This window comes from Thalassophryne amazonica, chromosome 7, assembly GCF_902500255.1.
Source record: "Thalassophryne amazonica chromosome 7, fThaAma1.1, whole genome shotgun sequence".
Lineage (NCBI taxonomy): Eukaryota > Metazoa > Chordata > Actinopteri > Batrachoidiformes > Batrachoididae > Thalassophryne > Thalassophryne amazonica.
In genome coordinates, this window is record NC_047109.1 from 72,709,595 (window position 1) to 72,730,865 (window position 21,271).

The 21,271-nt window shown below is 40.6% G+C and overlaps 1 protein-coding gene across 1 annotated transcript in view; it reads right to left on the reverse strand.

The window, feature by feature from the left end:
* Window positions 1–21,271, reverse strand: part of atp1a3b (ATPase Na+/K+ transporting subunit alpha 3b) — a 63,393-nt gene that overhangs the window by 34,828 nt on the left and 7,294 nt on the right. The gene's annotated exons all lie outside the window — the stretch shown is intronic.

Consider the following 21,271-nt stretch of genomic DNA (forward strand, 5'->3'; position numbering starts at 1 on the left):
GATTTCCACAAAAGATCAGGTATGGCTCTGCATATTGATGTTTTACAACAGATGCCCTTCCTGATGCAACTCCAGCTGTACATGGAGAACGGGGCACAGGTGATCTTGAACTGGGGCCTTATGTTTGGGGGACAAGCATATTAACCGCTTGCACCACCATGCTCAAATTAGTACTTAATAATAGTAAGGAAGTAAGTAAATTTTATTTATATAGCACCTTTCACAGACAAGAGCCACAAGGTGCTTCACAACATAAAAGCAGAGTACACCACACAAAACATCAGACAATGGCCGAGACATAAAAACATAAAACATAACATAGGATAACAGAGCAGCCTAAAAGCTAAGCAAACGCTTGAGTAAAAAAGAAAGTCTTAAGTTGGCTTTCAAAAGTATCGACAGAGTCCAGTGAGCGCAGAGAGAGCGGGAGACCATTCCAAAGCCTGGGAGCAACAGCCTGGAAGGATCGTTCTCCTCTGGTTGCAAAATGGGTGCGAGGAACCATCAACAGATTTTGGTCCACAGACCTCAAAGCCCTGGCAGGGGCATAAGGCTGGATAAGGTCAAAGATATAGGGAGGCGCCTGGCCATGTAGAGCTCTAAAAGTTAAAACCAAAATTTTAAAATTGATCGTGAAGGACACTGGTAGCCAATGAAGCTCCTTTAAAATTGGGGAAATATGAGTCCTTCTGTTAGCTTGTGTCAGAATTCTTGCTGCAGAGTTCTGTACCAACTGCAGTCGACGCAACTCCTTCTTTAGACATGAAAACAAACTGTTACAACAGTCTAAACGTGTTGACACAAAAGCATGAATAATAAGCTCTAAATCATTTCGAGACACCATTTTCCTGAGCTTAGAGATGTTTCTTAATTGAAAGAAGCAATTCCTCGTCAGCTGGTTACAATAAGGGGCTATTCAATTGCATTAATTAAACAGAAAAAAAAACTGCATACTGTTTTTGTTGGAATAGGAATGTTTGAACATTTTAAATTTGAATTTCTGTTAACTCACTGAACAAGAAACAAAAATTTCTACCGTGCCTACATTTTTTACACAGTACTGGACACTTTTTTGTGAAAATCTGCTGAGTTGTTCAACAGATTGTCATACTTGACATCGCTGTAGCATGCACCTGTCACAGACTGTATCAGCAAAACAGCCAGTTGGCTTTAGCAAACCGAAGAGAATTTTCTTGTTTACTACATGGTAAATATGATGCACACCCTCCTGAAGTGGTAATGTGTAGCCTGCAAAGCAATAATGTAAATTATTTCTGTTAAAATACAAGAATAAAAAACTAATGCCTAAACATTTTAGAAAAACATTAAAAGGGAAATGAACTAGTGACATTGATATATTACATACTGATATTTCGAGAACGCCACACAAATACATTTACAGCGTGAGTCTACAGCTTGTTCTGCCATATCCATTTGATCTCCACTAATCAAATAAGTCTCACCCCAATGTCCATAACATCTTATTAAAGACATAAAAAATGATGATATGTAAATTGTCCATTGGGCTTTAACTATTTACTTCTGGTCTTTTTCTGCCTTTCTGCCAACATCAAAGACTTAAGAGAGAAGTGAGTCAAAGATTTATCAATCAATCAATCAATTTTTTTATATAGCGCCAAATCACAACAAACAGTTGCCCCAAGGCGCTTTATATTGTAAGGCAAGGCCATACAATAATTATGTAAAACCCCAACGGTCAAAACGACCCCCTGTGAGCAAGCACTTGGCTACAGTGGGAAGGAAAAACTCCCTTTTAACAGGAAGAAACCCCCAGCAGAACCAGGCTCAGGGAGGGGCAGTCTTCTGCTGGGACTGGTTGGGGCTGAGGGAGAGAACCAGGAAAAAGACATGCTGTGGAGGGGAGCAGAGATCGATCACTAATGATTAAATGCAGAGTGGTGCATACAGAGCAAAAAGAGAAAGAAACAGTGCATCATGGGAACCCCCCAGCAGTCTACGTCTATAGCAGCATAACTAAGGGATGGTTCAGGGTCACCTGATCCAGCCCTAACTATAAGCTTTAGCAAAAAGGAAAGTTTTAAGCCTAATCTTAAAAGTAGAGAGGGTGTCTGTCTCCCTGATCTGAATTGGGAGCTGGTTCCACAGGAGAGGAGCCTGAAAGCTGAAGGCTCTGCCTCCCATTCTACTCTTACAAACCCTAGGAACTACAAGTAAGCCTGCAGTCTGAGAGCGAAGCGCTCTATTGGGGTGATATGGTACTACGAGGTCCCTAAGATAAGATGGGACCTGATTATTCAAAACCTTATAAGTAAGAAGAAGAATTTTAAATTCTATTCTAGAATTAACAGGAAGCCAATGAAGAGAGGCCAATATGGGTGAGATATGCTCTCTCCTTCTAGTCCCCGTCAGTACTCTAGCTGCAGCATTTTGAATTAACTGAAGGCTTTTTAGGGAACTTTTAGGACAACCTGATAATAATGAATTACAATAGTCCAGCCTAGAGGAAATAAATGCATGAATTAGTTTTTCAGCATCACTCTGAGACAAGACCTTTCTGATTTTACAGGTATTGCGTAAATGCAAAAAAGCATATTTGTTTAATATGCGCTTTGAATGACATATCCTGATCAAAAATGACTCCAAGATTTCTCACAGTATTACTAGAGGTCAGGGTAATGCCATCCAGAGTAAGGATCTGGTTAGACACCATGTTTCTAAGATTTGTGGGGCCAAGTACAATAACTTCAGTTTTATCTGAGTTTAAAAGCAGGAAATTAGAGGTCATCCATGTCTTTATGTCTGTAAGACAATCCTGCAGTTTAGCTAATTGGTGTGTGTCCTCTGGCTTCATGGATAGATAAAGCTGGGTATCATCTGCGTAACAATGAAAATTTAAGCAATACCGTCTAATAATACTGCCTAAGGGAAGCATGTATAAAGTGAATAAAATTGGTCCTAGCACAGAACCTTGTGGAACTCCATAATTAACTTTAGTCTGTGAAGAAGATTCCCCATTTACATGAACAAATTGTAATCTATTAGACAAATATGATTCAAACCACCGCAGCGCAGTGCCTTTAATACCTATGGCATGCTCTAATCTCTGTAATAAAATTTTATGGTCAACAGTATCAAAAGCAGCACTGAGGTCTAACAGAACAAGCACAGAGATGAGTCCACTGTCCGAGGCCATAAGAAGATCATTTGTAACCTTCACTAATGCTGTTTCTGTACTATGATGAATTCTAAAACCTGACTGAAACTCTTCAAATAGACCATTCCTCTGCAGATGATCAGTTAGCTGTTTTACAACTACCCTTTCAAGAATTTTTGAGAGAAAAGGAAGGTTGGAGATTGGCCTATAATTAGCTAAGATAGCTGGGTCAAGTGATGGCTTTTTAAGTAATGGTTTAATTACTGCCACCTTAAAAGCCTGTGGTACATAGCCAACTAACAAAGATAGATTGATCATATTTAAGATCGAAGCATTAAATAATGGTAGGGCTTCCTTGAGCAGCCTGGTAGGAATGGGGTCTAATAAACATGTTGATGGTTTGGATGAAGTAACTAATGAAAATAACTCAGACAGAACAATCGGAGAGAAAGAGTCTAACCAAATACCGGCATCACTGAAAGCAGCCAAAGATAACGATACGTCTTTGGGATGGTTATGAGTAATTTTTTTCTCTAATAGTTAAAATTTTGTTAGCAAAGAAAGTCATGAAGTCATTACTAGTTAAAGTTAATGGAATACTCAGCTCAATAGAGCTCTGACTCTTTGTCAGCCTGGCTACAGTGCTGAAAAGAAACCTGGGGTTGTTCTTATTTTCTTCAATTAGTGATGAGTAGAAAGATGTCCTAGCTTTACGGAGGGCTTTTTTATAGAGCAACAGACTCTTTTTCCAGGCTAAGTGAAGATCTTCTAAATTAGTGAGACGCCATTTCCTCTCCAACTTACGGGTTATCTGCTTTAAGCTACGAGTTTGTGAGTTATACCACGGAGTCAGACACTTCTGATTTAAAGCTCTCTTTTTCAGAGGAGCTACAGCATCCAAAGTTGTCTTCAATGAGGATGTAAAACTATTGACGAGATACTCTATCTCCCTTACAGAGTTTAGGTAGCTACTCTGCACTGTGTTGGTATATGGCATTAGAGAACATAAAGAAGGAATCATATCCTTAAACCTAGTTACAGCGCTTTCTGAAAGACTTCTAGTGTAATGAAACTTATTCCCCACTGCTGGGTAGTCCATCAGAGTAAATGTAAATGTTATTAAGAAATGATCAGACAGAAGGGAGTTTTCAGGGAATACTGTTAAGTCTTCTATTTCCATACCATAAGTCAGAACAAGATCTACGATATGATTAAAGTGGTGGGTGGACTCATTTACTTTTTGAGCAAAGCCAATAGAGTCTAATAATAGATTAAATGCAGTGTTGAGGCTGTCATTCTCAGCATCTGTGTGGATGTTAAAATCGCCCACTATAATTATCTTATCTGAGCTAAGCACTAAGTCAGACAAAAGGTCTGAAAATTCACAGAGAAACTCACAGTAACGACCAGGTGGACGATAGATAATAACAAATAAAACTGTTTTTTGGGACTTCCAATTTGGATGGACAAGACTAAGAGACAAGCTTTCAAATTAATTAAAGCTCTGTCTGGGTTTTTGATTAATTAATAAGCTGGAATGGAAGATTGCTGCTAATCCTCCGCCCCGGCCCGTGCTACGAGCATTCTGACAGTTAGTGTGACTCGGGGGTGTTGACTCATTTAAACTAACATATTCATCCTGCTGTAACCAGGTTTCTGTTAGGCAGAATAAATCAATATGTTGATCAATTATTATATCATTTACCAACAGGGACTTAGAAGAGAGAGACCTAATGTTTAATAGACCACATTTAACTGTTTTAGTCTGTGGTGCAGTTGAAGGTGCTATATTATTTTTTCTTTTTGAATTTTTATGCTTAAATAGATTTTTGCTGGTTATTGGTAGTCTGGGAGCAGGCACCGTCTCTACGGGGATGGGGTAATGAGGGGATGGCAGGGGGAGAGAAGCTGCAGAGAGGTGTTTAAGACTACAACTCTGCTTCCTGGTCCCAACCCTGGATAGTCACGGTTTGGAGGATTTAAGAAAATTGGCCAGATTTCTAGAAATGAGAGCTGCTCCATCCAAAGTGGGATGGATGCCGTCTCTCCTAACAAGACCAGGTTTTCCCCAGAAGCTTTGCCAATTATCTATGAAGCCCACCTCAATTAGATTACCAATTAGATTCAGTGTTTCAATCTGACACTCAGGTGTGAAGACTAATAAAGCACTAGGTCATTTTATAATACACAAGAACATGCATGTTGATTGAACACATGCGTGAATAATGAGAAATTCTGCCTGGTTTACTTCATTGCTCATAATCCCAGGTACATTCCTGACAATAACTGTCCCATCAGAAATTGGATTATGTTGTCAAACTAGGATGCGAGTAGCCTTCTAATGACCTTAATTTTCTGGAGCGCTGCACACTGAAGGATCTTCTGGGTCTGTAACAGTACCTGTAGGCTGTTTTTTGGAAGGAGAGCAGTGTGACTGCTGAGCAACATCAATACAAAAATGATCCTCGTCACACGAGGTGTCGTGGAGAGCTGGAAATCACCTCCAGGGTGTGTGTGTGTGTGTGTGTGTGTGTGTGTGTGTGTGTGTGTGTGTGTGTGTGTGTGTGTGTGTGTGTGTGTGTGTGTGTGTGTGTGTGTGTAGGTCCTACTGGACAGCACAGCCATCAAGGAAACTGCCCTTGGTGCAATATCAATGTAGTGTGCTATAACTGATGACTCAAAGCTGTGGGTTTGCAAGCATGACGGCGTAACGGGAGTCTGAGGACAGTGAACTGTAGCAGGTCATATGGAAGCCATATGACCTGAGAGAAATATCAGTAGATACCAAATGAAGATACTTCATACTTGGTTTAAAAGTAAGGTAGCAGTTGTGTCAAAATATAAGGAGAGGAGGCCAAAGATGAGGATTATCTCAGAAACTGCTGGTCAGATGGTCTTACTTTTGGTTTAATAAAAAGTACACCTACCATTCAGATCTTAGTAACCATTGAGGCTACAGAGTAGATTTGAGCTTAAATTACTCAGAGCACACACATTTATTTCTCAAGTAAATTAACAGTTTTCATATCTCAATTGTTGAACTTCTATTGCAGAGTTGGTAGCTCAGTGGGAGGGCTACCAATATATTGACATGGGTTGGATTCCCTGTCATGCTACCACTCTGTATTCTTGGAAAGGACACTTCTTTTGCATTGTCTTAGTCTCCACCCAACTGTAAATGGGTACTGGCCTTGGCTGGGTTGGAGTGGCACCCCGTCCAGGGGGAGTCGTCGACCATCATCCGCTTCACATTACAGAATCCGATGAGGAGCATCTGTACCAACAGGCCTCAGGGCCTATATATAACTTAAGATCTTTGACCCAAATGAAATGAACCTTTAGTGTATTTCAGTGACAGATAATTTAATATTGAGTTCATTGATGTAAACAATCACAGTTGAAACTTATCTTTATCTCACAGTGACAGACTGTAATGGAGAAGGGAAATGGTTTTGTGTGTTGAAATAATTTGATACCAAAATCAAGACTACACAGCAAACTTTGCAGCAGGTGCCTGCCATGTACCACTGGAAATTTTACCTGGTTTCAGTAATAAAACTACTGAAGTGATTTTGATTCCCAGGGAGTTAATTTGTTTCATGTTTTGAGATGTACTTACATACAGATTAAACACATTGTAATAGTGCAACCAGATATTTGCAGAGGTGGGAAGGAAAAATATAACTGTTGCATTTGCTTTCTTTTTGAAGTTATATGGATGTTGAACCAAACTGAAAAAAGGAAGCAAAGTCAGAAATGAGATAAGCCTTTTCAAATGATTCTAAAATATTTCTTTACCTTTTAAGCTATTTAGCTGCAGTTCTTTATTTCAAATTCACAAATGCAACTACCAGTAATTGTATAAAAGAAGTACAGTGCATCTGGAAAGTATTCACAGTGCTTCAGTTTTTCCACATTTTGTTATGTTACAGTCTTATTCCAAAATGGACAAAAAAAAATTTCCTCAAAATTCTACACACAATACCCCATAATGAAAATGTGAAAATTTTTTGCAAATTTATTAAAAATGAAAAAAATTTTTCAAGAAATCACATGTACATCAGTATTCATAACCTTGGCCATGAAGTTCAAAATTTAGCTCAGGTGCATCCTGTTTCCACTAATCATCCTTGAGATGTTTCTACTTCTTAATTGGAGTCCACCTGAAGTAAATTCAGTTGATTGGACATGATTTGGAAAAGCACACACCTATCTATATTATAAGGTCCCACAGCTGACAGTACATAACAAAATGTGGAAAAAGTGAAGTGCTGTGAATACTTTCCGGATGCACTGTAAGTGCTATATAGGCCCTGAGGCCTATTGGTGCCGGTGTTTATCTCCAGATTCTATACTCAAGTGGTTGAGAGTCTAAGACTTCACCTGGATGGGACACCAGGTGAACCAGCCCACACAGTCTCCCCAGCTAAGGCCGGTATCCATTTACAACTGGGTGGACTGGGACAATGTTAAGTTTCTTGTCCAAGGACACAGACAAGTAGCATGAGCAGGATTTAAAAGCAGGTGTACATAGTAGCAGGCTACAGTAAGCAGTTCTTGAGAACTGAGTAACAGTAAGTACAAGGAGGCTAGCAAGGGAAGCCACCATGCCACCACTGAAGTAATTATAGGCTTCCGTTGATCTGATGGAAGAGATTGCAAGTATTGCAAATTTTGCTAGATGCATCACAGCCTCATAAAAAGACAATGTGAAATTTCAGCTACCCACAAGGAGAACTCTAAGTCTAGATTTGATCAGTTTTCTTATATGAAAATCTTATTCTTATATCAAATCTTTGTCAGTTACACTCCACTATGAAGCTGTATGCATGGTGATACAACAAACAAATGTTGCACAGTCTCTCTGATCACAATCACAGAATCCTAAAATTCCTTCAGAATTATTAGTGTGTTTGAGCCTTTCCACACTCGTCACCTTCCTCCACGATCACTCAGTTTTTGAGAACTGCCTACTCCATTCAGATTCACCATATAGTGTTTGTTTATTAATGATGTAATTAGAGTCCAAGACATAGTCAGTGACTTAAAAATGTTCATGTATCCATCTCCTAACTTGTCTGAAGAAAACAAGCTATAACAATGATGAATTAGTTGTGTTACTTAAGTCTCTCCATATTTATGCATTAATTTAGTTTAGCTTTGATATTTAATTCATGTCATCTTGTATAGATTTATTTTCATTGTATGTTTAAAGGGCAATTAAAGAAATGTTTATGTAGAATAGCCTGAATAATGTTTTCAAAGGTTAATGTCATAGACAAATTTAAAATGTGTAAAAACTCAAGGGTGCCCAGATTTTTTCATGCCGCTATATTGCAACTGCAACTCAACCACACATCATGAACAAACACGCACCCACACCACACCAAAACACACACACCTGCTATGTTCCAACAAAGACCAATTTGCCACTGTATTTTTCTCCTGCCCTGAACAATGCTTGCGAAATCATATCAATTCAATTTAAATGATTCATACAGTGCCAAATCACAACATAAGTCGCCCCAATGCACTTCACACAAGTAAGGTCTAAGGAGTGAACCACCTGAGCAAGCACATTTGCAGCAGTGGTAAGAAAAGGAAATGATCTCATTTTGTACATTTTTTCTGTAGAGAGACAGAGACTGATCTTTCTGGTTCTTTATTTTTTAAAAACCGGTTTCACAATCCCAACCTGTGGATGCCAGTTCTCACAGCACACTCATGAAGTCAAAGCAAACACTCGTTTAAGCATGTCAGGGAGAGTGCAGCATGTCACTGAGCAGTTTGCTGCTCATAATGACTGCAAAAAACACACATCTGTACAGCAAGAGCTCTACAACAAAAGAACAGGTGAGCAAATCTCCTGCTGTGACAAGACTAGACAGGCCTGGTGAGGTTGGTGCAATGGAAAAGTACTGCTGCTCATTCATTCCCATTGAGACAAACCCTGTGGATGTTTCTGGTTGAGAAAGGGGACTTGCAATATGCAAATATGAACATGGCATGTTACACATTTAGCTTCCAATCAGACCGGCTGGCAGTTGGACCATTGTGAGTGTGCAGCTGAAAACGTTGCGAAAACCACATTTTAAACATCCTGTCAGCTCAACTGCACACCTGCTCTTCTGAAGACATGGTTAAATTTAGAATGCAAACATGAGCATACACCAGTCTCTCATTTCCTCTTGATGTTATAAACATATATGAGCCCAGACAAAGAAGGAACTGGTAGGGAGACTGATGCGACTGTCAAGCAAAGCAATCAGTGTGGAAAAGTAAAGACTGGATGTGAATAGGAGGTGGTGACAGACAGGATTGGACACATGGAAAGCAGTGGGAGGTGAGAAACAAGGGCAGAAAGACAGGTGGAGACACTGGGAAGCTATTGTTACTGTTCTCCCGTTTCTAATTAGATACTGAACAGGAGAATTCCTCTGCATTTAACCCATAGTTACCCCACTTTAATAAATTGCACTACTTCACTTAAGGTTTGCCTGATGATCCCCTGTGAGTGCTCATATTTAAAGAAACTGCATGTTCAGTACAGCTGAAATCATTAACTTATTGATTAAGGAAATAAATATCATCAGGAAATAAATATCATAATATTCAATAACATTTTAGCTGAGAAAACAAAAGGTTAATCCAAGAAGTGCCAGACAAGGACCTGCTGACATCCTTTGACCTGCTGACATGTAATAAAAAATATTGTATATGAACAGGATAGTTCTCTTTTTAATAGTTGTGATCAACAGTACCATTTACTGTCACAAATTTGATGGATCGTCAACACGCTTGTTATACAATAAACTGAAACAGAGTATTTTCATTTTAACACTCCTCTCAATTATGTCATGGATCATGCGTCGAGAAACACGCCATAGTGCAGGATCTAAGACTACCAGAAGGCCAGATCATGCTTTTTTTTGGGGGGGGGGGGGGGGGGTTAAAACCACGAAACCTGACACAGTTATAGAGTAACTCCAGGTGAATTTTTCCAGATGTGGAACCACTTCACCAGAGCCCCCTGGTGTCCATAGCATGAGGTTGAAGTTAAGTTGCCAGAAATGACCTTAATGTCATTGAATCTAGGCATATATTTTTTGTTTTTCAGACTACAATCATGAAACTTTGCTCATTAAGAGAGCATGTTAAACCCTCTGAGCTATTTAACAGGGCCCCTGGTGATATGTGGTGACCATATACCATATAGAATTTTGGCTATAGACCCTATTCTATGATTGTTCTATGACTCTGTTTTACTTCTTACGTCTCTATTTTACTTCTTATACAAGTGTTTTTCTTGTTTGTTTACGCACCAATAACATCACATCAAATTCCCTGTATGTGTGAACTTACTTGCCAATAAATTTGATTCTGATTCACGTGTCAGCCATTTGCACATATGACTTTGTTTTGGCAAGAATTTTGAATTTCTCTACCTGCTGCAGTGCCAGGCCTATGATTGCAAGCAAAGCACTTCTGATGATCACTTTGCTGATTTCCAAGAGTGGGTCACAATGATGTCTGCCAAACACCCACAGTTCCATTTTTGGAAGTAGGTGCTGGAGTTAGAAATGGATAGCCTTCATTTTCTACACTCTATCCATGAGGGTGACTTCAAACAGTACCTAGAGTGTCTGGATAGATTAACTCCTCTGGCATTTTCCACAGATCATACCAATTATGCCCAGTAGCTACCAATTCACATCAGAGACATGTCAAATCTACAAAAGTCCCATCTATCTGCTTTTCAGGAATTCTCTGAAGGTGCTTTTGTCATCCAAAAGACACAGCATAGATTCTCTGCCATGGCATTAGATCAAGCCCAAGAGCAAGAAAATGCTCTGATCAAAGGGAAGGAGGGGCTGTAGATCTAAGAAGTAATCCTTCAGCATTGCAACGTTGGATGATTGGTTGTCCTGAAATCAGCATAGTCATCACTTCAGAGAAAGTGACTGATGTCAAGCACCATGAGCAGACAGCAAGCATTCAGAAATCCTTTGTCAAGGAGGTGACTGCTCTCAGGAATGTTATACAAGATCTTGGGAATCCTTTCCTGGAGGACAGTAAAGGACACTTGCATGCATTTTGATGCCCTGATGGCATCAACTCCAGAGAACTGTGCAGATCAAATGTGTGGAGTACTGACATACATTTACAATGTGAGCCTCAGGCTGGAGAAAGTTCCACTCCTGTGGAAAACATCACAAGTGGTTCCAGTTCCTAAGACTGCACACCCTAGTGAGGCCAACCACTTCAGGCCAGGGACTTTAACCTCTCACATCACTGAAAAAATTTGGAGTGATATTTAATTGAAAAAACCTAGGAAAGTTTTTTTTTCACGCAGAAAAGTAAATTTTACAAAGGGAATTCTTAAATAAATTTTACTTGCATACATTAGTTTTTCTAAAAGAATAACTGAAGTAAGATTTACTAGCAATCATCAATTCAATATTTTCATTGAATTTTACTCTCTCTTTAATAGTAAAAAAAATAAATCCCTTCAGCTGCTCATTTGTTTTCACTTGGAGTCACCACAGCAGATCCAAGTTGGATCTGCATGTTGATTTGGCACAATTTTTACACCAGATGCCCTTCCTGACACAACTCCTCATTACATGGAGAAATGTGGCAGGGGTGGGGTTTGAAGTGAGAACTTTCCACACTGAAAACAAGCACACAAACCACTTGGCCACTACCCCCGCACTGAGTAAGCAAGTCCTTGTTTTCACTTGAGGTCACCAAACAGATCCAAGGGAGCAGCCGAAGGGACTTACAAACCGACATGAAGATCCAAGTTGTATCTGCATGTTGTAACAAAGATTGTTTGCAATGCAATGTCAGGAAAACAGCATCTCTACACACCTGGTGGAGGTCAGCTCTAATGCCGCAGATTCCTGGAGCTTTCCCTACCCTCTGCTGTTTCATGGCTTTTACAATCTCATCAACATTTGGTGGTTTGCAGTTGGAGAACAAACTGTGGGAAAACTGGCGCTGGAGATGTCTAACATCCCAGCAGAAGGTGCAGTTTTAAATAACTGCTCAAAGTAACCAGGTCAACATGACAGAACAACAGAGGCCTCTGTCTGGACTGAACAGTCTTCTACCATAACTGCAATGGGACGAGATGTACATAGGCTTGGAAGACCAAAGTGCTTTGTCTCCTCTGTAAGCACACTGAGGATCATTAGAACACAGATGGTCAGTCACGTGATCACAGACTCCTCAAACAAATGCCTCCTTAGCCACTCTGTTCACCCTGAGCCAACTGAGAGTCAAGAAGAAAATCACCACCACTTTGGTCCTAGACTTCCAGTACACCGATGACAGCAGTGCTTCATCCTTTACAGAAGAAGGTCTTCAGAAAATCCTTGAAACCTTCGACAAAGCCTACACCAAGCTTGGTCTTCACATCAGCGCTAATAAGATACAAATCCTGTATCAGCCACCACCCAACATGGTCAAGCCAAAGCCAGGTCTTGGAGAAAGTGATCCACTTACATACCTGGGCAGCAATGTGTCATCAAACACCGACATCAGTGACGAGATCCAACACAGATTCAAGTGTGCAGGAACTGCCTTTGGCTGGCTTCCTGCCCATGTTTTCAAAAACAGAGACCTTTGACACGAAAATAAAATCCTTGTGTACAAACCCGTTGACCTGGACCACGTACCGCTGCCACCTGAAGACTCTCAAGTGATTCCACCAATGCTGCCTGAGGAGTATCCTCCACATCAGATGGGAAGACTACCATACCAACATCAACGTCCCCGCTGGAGCCAAGCACCAGAGTATTGAGTGCATCATCATCAACAACCATCATTAGGACGCATAACAGCAAACTTCTCAAGCAGATCTCCTACTCCCAGCTGAGTGAAGGAAAAGAGTCCAGAGGAGAGGAGAAGAAAAGCTACAAGGACCTCCTGAAACACACCTTCAAGAGCTGCTCCATTGATTGGAAGACCTGGGAAGAACATTCGAGGGACAGAACCATCTAGTGAGCAATGATCCACACAGAAGTGGAAGTCTTTGAAAACATGCTGACAAACAACAGTGAAGAGAAGAGGAGAAAGAGGAAGGACAGAGAGAGCAAGATCCTGACCGACAGAAGCTTCCCATAGCAACCATGTGCAGCGTCTATCAGAAACCATTTATGTCAAGACTGGGCCTGTTCAGTCATCTCCGGTCCACCGTCCCTGTCCAGGAATCTACATAGACACCATCTTCAACACCACAAAGGGATTGCTTCTTGTTGTAGTGGAGCAAAGAAGGATATTCATACACAAAACAGATCAAATCTAGGCTTAGGATTGCCAAATGTGCCTTTTGACAAACTGTAGCTGAAATGTCATGACCCATTTTCTAAGAAATGGCTCTTCTGTGCCATTCTACCATGAAGCTGTATAACTGGTGATGCACAGATAAACAGATAAATGCTGTAGTATGCACAGTTTCTTCAATCACAGCAACAGAAGTTGATAACTCCTTCAGAGTTGTCTTTCCTCCCTAGTCTCCTTCTTGCACTGTCATTCAATTTTTGAGAACTGCCTCCTCCAGACAGATTTAACACACAGATTTAACACACATTATACCATGGTCATTGAGAATTCCATGTCTTTCCATGTGATTCCATGTGCTTTATTTTTGTGTATACGCATACGTAGTTCGGCGAGTTAAGTCACTGTAATATCACTCCGCTCTAGTCGTCACCATAGCAACACGCAAATCAGTTGGCGCAGATCAGCTGTGTCTGACAGGTGAATGACAGAAATGCGATTTTAATATTTTTGGCCAAAATAAAACGTTTGAGGAATGGGAAGAGGAGGAGAGAAAACGAGAAGAACAGCAAAAGCAACAGCATAAAGATTTAACATTCGACAAACTGGACAAGATTGAAGATGGGAAAGAAGAAGAGAACATGGAAAAAGTTAACTTAAATAAATATTTGTGTGTTAGCTCACTGTGTGGGACCATGGTATAAGCGGATTAAACAACTCAAAGCCGTGCATTATACGGTTTGAATGCACTTCGCGCAGTAACACCACTCCGCTTCACGTCGTGGTGTTTTAGACTCCGCGTCGTGCATTCAGACCGTATAATGCACAGCTTCTCGTTGTTTAATCCTTACGTATCACAGTTTTTATTTCTTCAAGACTGATGTAAATGAAGTCCAAGACATCTTCAGTGACTTGGAAATATTAATGTATCCATCCTCTGACTTGTCTAAAGAAAACTGCCTGTAAAGTGATGTATGTATACTTATGCACACCTTTTTTTGCATTTTATGTATTTATTTTATTTTGTGTTGTAGAGATTAGTTTGCACTGATCATTTTAGAAATTTTAATATAAAGAAGCCTGATTTCTTTTTTAATTTGATGTTATTACAAAAGTCAAACATGTTAAAGCTCAAGATTAGATCAACTTTTTGACAGCTTTATATTGGGCTTAATTGGGAGCGTAAGCGGTTAGTCAGGCTTGTTTCCAGGGCAGAAAGTTTCTGGTTCAAGACTACACCTGCCTGCTCTTTATGTAAATGTGGAAGTGTGCCAGGAAGGGCATCTGGTGTAAAACTTCTGCCAAATCAACATATTGATCCACGATGGCAATCCCAAGTAGAAAAATGAGTAGCCAAAACAGAAGCAGGCAATTCTTAAAAGTAAAAATGTTACCGACAAAAAGATCCACAAAGAAAATAATTGTTTTGCTGGCTGAATGCTCACTGTGTCTCAGTGTACATTTGTGTGCCTGTAGATATTACAGATTTCTCTTGTGTTTGTGTTCACAGTTGACTGACTGTGTTGACAGCATTACAGTTTTGGCTTTGTGTTTGTGTATTTGCATACCAATCAATCATTACTGACAGGAGGCACCACCTACCAAGTCTTACCATCTCCCACCCATATGTGCTGCACTGCCTGAACAAACACGTCTTCACAGCACTGCGGTGCCAAATCATGAAATAATAAACCCCATTATATAAAGGCTGAGTGGATCCTTGTCATTTGATTGGTACTTTGTATGTCACATGACATGGATTAATTCATTCCATTTGTGTTTCATTGCATTTAGAGTGCGGCTTGGTTCAATTTAGAGTGCAAATTTGGTTCCATATATTTGGTACCATTGCACTAGATCTGCACACACACGTGCGCACGCACGCACACACATATGCGTACGTCCTGATGCATGTGCACACACGTGATCGCGCACGCACATGCGTGCACATACGTGCGCGCCCACACATGCTCGTGCACACACATGCATGCGCGCCCACACGTGCATGCGCGTGCACGCACAACACACATGCGCACACACACAAAACAAATCTACTGTGCTGCCTGGAGGCTGTTAGCAGGAACAGAGAAGAAAAGATGGACTCATTTTTGATGTGATTTTTTTTTCGCTGCACTGAGGGCATACACAGTCTCTTTTTGGCAGTACACACACGCACAAGTGCCGACCAGGTTGTGTGTGTGCGTGCACGCGCGGGGGACAATGACTCTCCCGGGACATAATTTGATTGTGCTAACTGACTGCTAATTTTGTAAGATACACACACACACACACACACACACACACACACACACACACACACACACACACACACACACAAATCCACTGTGCTGTCTCTTAGCAGGAAGAGAGAAAGAAAAGCTGGACTAATTTCTGATGTGATTTTTTTTCGCTGCATTGAGGATGTACACAGTCGACCGAGCCATTTGCATGTGTGTGCGGGGGACAATGACACGATGATTTGTTTGGGCTAACTGACGCTGCTACGCACACACACAAAATCCACTCCCCTGTAAGCCGTCTGGATGCATGAAGACCTGTTCACATGAAACGATGATGTGATTTTTGGCTCGACTGAGGAACTACACAAAGTCTTTTTTTTTTATGACGTCCGAAGTCAGTGCACAGCAACACTGGACTACACGTCACAATTTGGACTTCAGCAGCAGTGGAACACCAAAATGTAAATCCCTTTTCTGTTGTTTAGACATTAATAAAATATCACATGACAAGGATCTATTTTAGCCGTTATATAAAACAAATAATGAATGTTTTTACATTCTTTCAATGGAACGAATATTTAATTCGGTGAAAGCTGGAACAAACCACTCAACGAGTAATAAATATTCATTATTTGTATAATATTTGCTTCATTTCTCATTTATTAGGTTGTTTTTAAATCATCCTCTGGTCTCTTTTTGAGTTAAAAAAGTGCATCTCTGTTGTTATGTTACCCTTTAGTTGTTCAGTGTAGAAAGACTGTGTTCACTTTGTACAGAGAAAACATCAAAGTGCCTGTGCGTCTGTCCCACACAGCACACTGGGTAATGTAATGAGCCCCTTCTGCACTGAGGAAGGAAACGGAGACTCGTGGCTGGAATTACAGAAGCTTGTTCTCTCACACGCACATCAGTGACATCAGCGTCACCAGGAAACACTGGACACACATGCACAGACAGACTGCACAATAACTGACAGAAAGTGAAAATATGTAGTGAAATTTTAAAACACCAATAACTTCATCAAACCAATGCTTCCCATATCTATGTGTCTGTGTCTTTTTTGATTCTGCTGGTCTGCTTTAGCCAACCTCTGATGAGAAAGTTTGAAGGACAGATAACCATGGCAACCAGCATAGCCATTGGCATGGTAACAAAGCTCAGCAATGGCCTTGTAGTCTACGATCCCCTGATGTGATCTGGGACGAGTAATAATTGATGCCACGGAAACTGGACGCTGTATTCACTGATGTACAACACAGACAGGACTTAACAAGTCTGTGTGAGTCTTTGTGAGCAGAGGTGAGTCACTGTACTGGCTACAGTCTGTGTGAGTATCACTGTGGCACAAAGACGGGTCAGGAATAAATGACTGAAAAAAATATATATAACAGAAGATGCAATCATAAAGGAAGGCTGAAAGCTTATTAAAGTTCTAAAGTTTTTAAAGTTTCTAAAGTTAAGCGCCTTGGGGCAACTGTTTGTTGTGATTTGGCGCTATATAAATAAAATTGATTTGATTTGATTTAAAGTTCAAACTGACACTTTCAAGGTCAAATTTTCAGCAAGCTAACACAGTTCACTGGATCTCTTCATGGCTAGTATTAAAATTTGAAAAACAAAAGAGAACAAAACTCTGACATAGTCACAAGGTGATGCATCGTGTAAAAAAAAAGCAAATAAATACCAAATTTAAATAAAACAAAAACAAACAAAAAAACAGGTCTGTTTTTTTCTGTATGGAAAATGAAGTGGTTGGCAATCCATGACTCCCCTTAGATGAGACTCCAGTCCACATCCAGCCTGGTCTCACAGCAAGTCGTGATTCAGCAGCATGAAACATACATTAATCTACTGGTTTGTGATATTGTCATGAAAAGCACCTCGTTTTCGTCACGGCAGCACAAATTCATTCTAATTCATTCTGTGATGGCTGCACGAAATTAAAAGTGAAGCGGGGGGGGGGGGGGTCGGATGGTTATGGTTATGGTTATGGTTATGGTTAGAGTGGGGGTGGGGGGGAGTAGGGTTAGGAATAGTGAGTTAAAAAAAACCCCGTCACGAAACTTTGACTCATTTCGTCACGAGAGCACGGAAGAAAAAAAAAAAAACGTGAGACTGGGCTGTCCACATCATAGGACATTTCCATGTACAGCTGGGTGGACTCGGATGATGCAGTCTCATTCATGGACTCAGACATTTTGCCTGAAGTGGCCATACCCAGGAACTATTCCTGGTCTGTAGGTTGGTAGTCTAAGTCATATATCATATGACTACCTGCACTGCACCAAGAGCAGGAAGGAGTTGGAAAAGGAACATGTGTGAGGACATCAAGGACCATCATATGGAAGAATTCTGGAGAACATTCTTTCCATGACTGATCAATTGTAATCCATTGACTAAGAACTTGCTCTTCATATTTTGGATGTCTTTTGAACCACTGGTCGTTGGGACCACTGGGCTCTATACGTGCATGGTTGCTTAGCTATAATATTTCTGTCTTTGCATGTGTACCAATTCTATGTTGTGCTTTCTTTTATTTGTCATTGTTAGTACGGTCGAAGTAGATGGTCACCCCACTGAGTCTAGTCCACTTGAAGTTTCTTCCTCTAATCAAAAAATGCCTGAGGGAGTTCTTCCTTACCAATGCTGCCAATGTGCTTGCTGAGGGGGTGAGTTAGGTTAAAGTGCTTTGGGGTGACTTATGTTGCAATTCACATTTTGCTAAAGCAGGGTAATTTATACATACACAGAGACAGCTGTGGAATTTAAGTATTTTTAATGTGAGACCACAATGATATATAACAATGATATATCTCTTGGGATTTTTACATGAATAAACATAAGGCTTGTTCAAGTCAAACTTAGATTTATGACACTAAGAAAAAAAATAGCCTGCATATTTGCACTCATCCCGTGCCTACTAACAGAACAGTCCGATTAGGAATGGCATCTGGGAGACTTATCGAGTCGACACATGCCCACTTACTTTGGGTCTGATAAGGGTGTGGCATTCTTTCTATCCTGTCATTGCATGCAGAGGGAAGTCATAGCTATTCAAGAGAAGGAAATGAAACAACAATGCTTGTGTTTGATCAGTGAAGACTTGCTATCATGTATGAGGAAGTGGTTTTTGTGTCTATTTTTAAATCTGAACAGACTAATTTTATATTTCTGCAATTGTCAAACATTACTTTACTGTTAGGCTGTGTACATAATTTAAGAATGTGTTCTTGTCCTCCACCTGAAAACATCACTTGCACTCTGTGCACGTGGAATTTATTAACAGAGATTATCTGTTTGCTGCTGTCTGCAGATTGACTAAGAAAAAGAGAAGTCCAATACAGACCCTCAGGCCCATCAGGCCAGTACTTATTCATGGATACCATGGCATAATGCAAATGAAGTCTACAACTCCCCCTGAATGGGGCGTCAGTTCATCATAGGTTAAATCTGCAGCCCAGGTTGGTACCCAATTCCAGCTGTTTAGACTGAGACAATGGAGATGAAGTGTCTTTTCTCAGGACACACACAGATTGTGTGAAACGCACACCAATGTATGTGTATAGTCAAACCCTTATCTACAGATTGGTAGTCCAACTCTCATCCCACAGAGCCACCTGTTCAAGTGCTGGCCAGCATATAGTGTGATCTGGGTCTGTCTCCAAGTTATATTTTTATCATTTTCATTTATATTTTTGGAAGAGGTATTGCTTTTAGGCAGCACGGTGGTTTAGTGGTTAGCACTGTTGCCTCACAGTGAGAAGGTCATGGGTTCAATTCCCACCTGTGGCCTTTCTGTGTGGAGTTTGCATGTTCTCCCCGTGTTTGCGTGAGTTTCCTCCGGGTGCTCCAGTTTCCTCCCACATCCAAAGACATGCGGGTTAGTTGGATTGGAATCTTTAAATTGTCCGTAGGTGTGCGAGTGGGTGTGAATGTGTTTGTGTGTTTGTGGCCCTGCGACAAACTGAGGTCCAGTCCTAGGTGTACCCCGCCTCATGCTCTATGACTGCTGGGATAGGCTCCAGCCCCCCGCGACCCTTGATTGGACAAAGCGGTTGAGGATGTGTGTGTATGTGTGTGTGTATATTCCTTTTATCTTCTCCATTAACATTCTTCCCTTTTGACATTGAAAAATCTCATGAAAAATTCTGAATAGGGCAGCGCAGTCTCGTTTGAACCCTGCATGATATCACAGGATTTGACCATGTATGGGGACAGCCGTTGTGCAATATATACACACAGCATAACTTCACATGGGAAAATGGTGTACTCTTTTGTTTTCGGCTGTAATTACCGAAGCAGTGGCGAAAAGTGCAGTTTTTTTCCGTTCCCTGTAGAGAAGGGAAGACGGGGCAAATGGGAGACGTTGTGTTGGTAAGTGTTAGCCTACACAGCTAACCAGAGTGGCTGTGTTCTCTTGCCTGCACAACCGCCTTGACACGTTTGAGCTCCGGGTCATAAACAAATCGCAACACATGTCCAGTTTCAACTCCATCATCACTTTTTCTTGTATTTTCACTTTGTGTGTAATTTGCCCAAAGTCTTAGAGAAAGTGCAGTGTTTCTGTCCCCAGAAGTAGAGAAATCATGTCATATGCGTCATATTTTAGCCCCTTAGCGCCCTCCCTCAGACGAGCCTGTGCTGCCCAATTTTCACATCTTTTTTGTTTGTTTTAAATACTAAACAATAGTACCCATGGGCATGGACATACTAAGGGCTGTTGCAAATGACTAAATGCAGCATCTATAAGGATAGACACCTCGTTTAGGATAGAACGTCTTGGTACACAATTTGTTGCCTACTGGAAGTCTGATGTTTGTGTTGAATGGCCTCAACTTTGACCCTAATGACTGTCACCAAAAGAATTTACCTTTGGGTGACCTTTCCAAGACAATTCTAATAGCCATCATTGTTAGTGTAATGACAACACAAAGATCTGTGCCTTTGTTAGGGGGATATTTAAATGTATTAAAAAAAGTTGTCTGGTCCTCAATAGGTCATAAATGTTCATGTTAATCCAGATGAAAGGAAAAATATGACAACTTTTTTACAGTTGAAGACTGGATGATGGGTGCCACCTTGGTCACACTGTAAACTTGTCATTATGTGTTTGGTGTGCCTCATGTATAGGTGTTTGACCTTGAAAGCCTTTGGGCCATCTGTTTTTTCTTGTAGCAGCATGATACAGCTCTAGGTGTTCAGGCAGGGACCAAGGGACATGACTGTTGGGATTAGCTAGTCTGATTACTACTACGGATTAGCACACTGCATTTCTTTCTCTGTCATCTCCTCTTTATCTCACACACTCCTGTTTTTGTTATCTATGCCTTACACACTCTATCAAATAAAAACAAATTTACAAGCCACACATTAAATTAAATGCAGTCACAATTAGGTATCTGAATGTTTGTTAGCAGTTCTGGCTAAATGAGTGTAGTAATGTGCAAACTTCTTATGTCACACACTAAACAGTATTAAAAAACATTTCAACTATCATGCAGGAAGAAGTCAAGGAAGCTAGGTTCTGTTGCATGGCAACAAAAAGTAAAACAAAACATGTTGAGAACTGACGTAACAATACATACAGTTGTGTTCAGACATTTACATACAC